The sequence below is a fragment of the Mus pahari genome, chromosome 4 (genome assembly GCF_900095145.1).
Source record: "Mus pahari chromosome 4, PAHARI_EIJ_v1.1, whole genome shotgun sequence".
Classification (NCBI taxonomy): Eukaryota; Metazoa; Chordata; class Mammalia; order Rodentia; family Muridae; genus Mus; species Mus pahari.
This window is the reverse complement of record NC_034593.1, coordinates 86,539,522-86,542,810: the sequence shown is the minus strand read 5'-3', so window position 1 is coordinate 86,542,810 and position 3,289 is coordinate 86,539,522. Positions and strand designations below refer to the sequence as shown.

The following is a 3,289-nucleotide window of genomic DNA, read 5'->3' as shown; positions in this document are numbered from 1 at the left end:
GTTGTGTCATCTGTGTCACACAGGTGGGGTGTTGTTGTGCACTTGTCCCCAGGACCTATGTGGTTTTGACTACTTCTGAATTGAGCGTGCTTTGAGCACTGGTAAACCACAAGGAAGGCTCTTCCAAACGACGAGTTTGAACAGAAGCTAGCATTTTCCTTCTAATAAGCTGAAACTCCCAGATCGTGGCCAGGAGAAGTAGAAGGAATTCCGTAGGCCATGCTGGGAAACCAGTCTAATTCCGATTGAGTCAGGTGAGAGGACTTGGCCCTTTCACAGTCCAGCGTAGGAGGGCGTGTCCTCAGTCCTAGAACAATCCTAAACACTGTGAGGATACATCATTGCTTTACCTTGTTACTTTTCAGTAGAGGGGCATGGCTCTCTTACCTTTTCCTAAGGTGGTGTCACAAGCCACATACAGGAGCGCATTGGTGGTTCAATGGTAGAATTCTCGCCTCCCACGCGGGTGACCCGGGTTCGATTCCCGGCCAATGCAGTGTCTCTCTGTTTTGGCCCCCCTCTCAGCCTTCAGTGTACTTTTTTGGTAAAAGGACCAGGACCCATGTCCATCTTTTCCGGCTCTTTTTGGCTAGAAATGTTAACAGCTACTTGATTCGTGGTGGCACAAGCAGGAAAGTACTATGTATCAAGGAATCCAGGCACAAACGTAAGAATATCGAATCTCGCTCCCACAGCTGCTCAGCTGTTTTCAAAGTTTTGTTTCCATTCAGACACCGTATCTTGAGGATTTTATTTTCATGGCAATAGATGGCTTCACACCAATATTCTAGACCAGAAAAAGATATGATGGACAGGCAGGTGTTCAGGGAAGAATGACAGCCAGAAGCTTCTGCCTGGCTGCTTTAGACTGTACCTGAGTTATGTGGTGATTTCTGGCTGGAAGATACAGGGGAATGACGGTCAGGTTTGTTGGGGCATTCCGGGGCCAGGCAGGAGGATCTCCGTGAATTCCTGGTCAGTCTAACTTATATAAAGAGGAGGTCAGCCTAATTTATATAGCGAGCTCCAGCCCAGCTATAGAAATAGTGAGACCCTGTTTTTTTAAAAAAAAAAAAAAAAAAAAAAAAAAAAAACAATCAAAAAGGTTTTCACCCCTAGGGATCCCGTCTGAGGATTCTCAGCATCGCTGCACTGCAGCTTTTGAGTAAGAAGTTAGATAGAAGTCAGGTTTCCAACGACTCACCAGCGTAAAATCCTTTTGTGGGAAGACCACTGTTTACTTCATTTGAGGCTTCCGCCAAGATTAGGATTCATCAAGAAATTCTCTAATAAGGAGCAAAAGAGACGGCTCAGAATGAGAGCTCTTCGAAGAATCCAGGTTTGACTCCCAAGAACCACACAAGAACTATCCTCCCATCTTTGCTCCCGGTGAGTCCGCGCAGCGTCCCAAACGGAGGCAGTCGAGATAAACAAAACCCTTACAAACTCTTACCAATGATCTTCCTCTTGGTTACTTTTTTTTTTTTTTTGTAACAAATTACAAGGAAAAAGTGCGAACACAGCTCTAAATAATACAAGTCAGGGAGCCGACTTACTCACTTTTGTGGAAATTGCAGGAATCGGCACATCCCAGATGCAATAAATGAGTCTCTTCCTAGGAGACCCCAACCCCATGCCCACCCCTCACACACACCGCATAACAGTGTTTTCCCGCCGGGTACTTAAGCTTTTTTTACCTTCAGCCCCGCGCTCTAAACGCACCGCCACTTTACAAAGCATACTCGAGAGCCTAACCGTCCACACGCTTCTACGTCGTTTCTCTGCTCCGCCCCACCCCAGGACCTGTGCTCTCTCCTACACCGTGACATTCCCCGCGTTTCTAAAGCGGGCACAGACACCCCAGCCCTGAGCATCTTTCATTTATATAGATCACTCCTCTCTAACACCACAGACAGCTCAGATTCTCAAGAAAACACCCGGCTTCTGGACCTGCCCTCCTGCTGTTAATTAGCATTTCATTTCCCTCTCTAGGCTTATTAACTTTATCTGGTTTCAAAACTGCTTTAAGGTTTGCTGTACCTACCTATAATTCCCCACAACTGTGTTCAAATGATATTCTCCTGCCTCTTGGGTGAATTCTTCATTGCACCTTGTTTCTTCCATGTCTCAAGGGACCCAGAAGGGCAGCAAAATTCACCTAGAAAAGAGACAGCAGGAGACTGGAGGGAGATATGGCTTGGCTGTTAAGAATGTTGTTGCCAGAGACGGAGGCAATGGCTAAGCAATAACGGACCCAACTTGAGACCCATCCCATGGGCAAGCACCAGTCCTGACTATTAATGATCCTCTGTTATGCTTGCAGACAGCCTAACATAACTGTCCTCTGAGAGGCTCCACACAGCAGCTGACGGAAACAGACGCAGAGACCCACAGCCAGACATTGGGTAGAGCTCAGGGAGTCTCATGGAAGAGTTGGGGGAAGGATTGAGGCCCACAAAGGGGATAGGAACTCCACATGAAGACCACAGTCAACTAACCTGGCTGTCTGAGACTCAACCACCAACCAAAGAGAGAACACAGACTAGACTGAGTCGTCCCCACAGCCCCCACATATGTAGCAAAGTCTCCATGTGGATCCCCCAACAGCTGGAGTGGGGGCTATCCCTAAATCTGTTGTCTGTCTGTGGAATGTTCTCCTAAATGGCCTGCCTTGTCTGGCCTCAGTGGGAGAGGATGTGACTCGTCCTGAAGAGAATTGATGTGACAGGTTGCGGGATAGGGAGTGGGGCTCCACCCTCTCAGAGAAGGAGGGGGGGGAAGCTGGAGGAGGCAGAGATTGGGATGTAAAATGAATAAAAAATATTGTTTTAAAAGTTGAAGAAGACCTGAGTTCTGCTCCTAGTGCCCAAGGTGGCTCACAACCATCTTTAAATCCTACTCCACAAATCTCTTTTGAGGTGTGATTGGTTCCGGTATCTCTAAGTTACGACCCCATAACTATTCTTTTCTGCCCATCCCTTGTCCATATCCATATCGCACTTTTTTGTAAGTGCATTGAGAAAGTCCCATCTGCAGCTAAAGACTTAAAATCTTATTCAGAACATTAAAATTCTGGGAAAAAAAATTTCCTCCCCACAATTACTGGTTCCAGAGCTCCAGAATCTCACTTTCTAGACACATAAACTCAACTGACTCCTGCCCGACTCTACAGACTTTGTTTTTTAAAGCTGTAGGCCTCTGGGGGGCTGCCAATAACTGAGGAGAATGGGAAACTTGCAGCACTCTATCAGGAAGCTTCAGACTTGAGGGGAACCTCAGAGGCTGGGGT

General features: G+C 47.0%; 1 non-coding gene across 1 annotated transcript; it reads left to right on the top strand.

The window, feature by feature from the left end:
* The first annotated feature begins 425 nt into the window (after positions 1-425).
* On the top strand, positions 426-496 carry Trnag-ccc. The gene has a single exon. It is a non-coding gene; the product is annotated as a tRNA-Gly (tRNA).
* Positions 497-3,289: the final 2,793 nt, after the last annotated feature.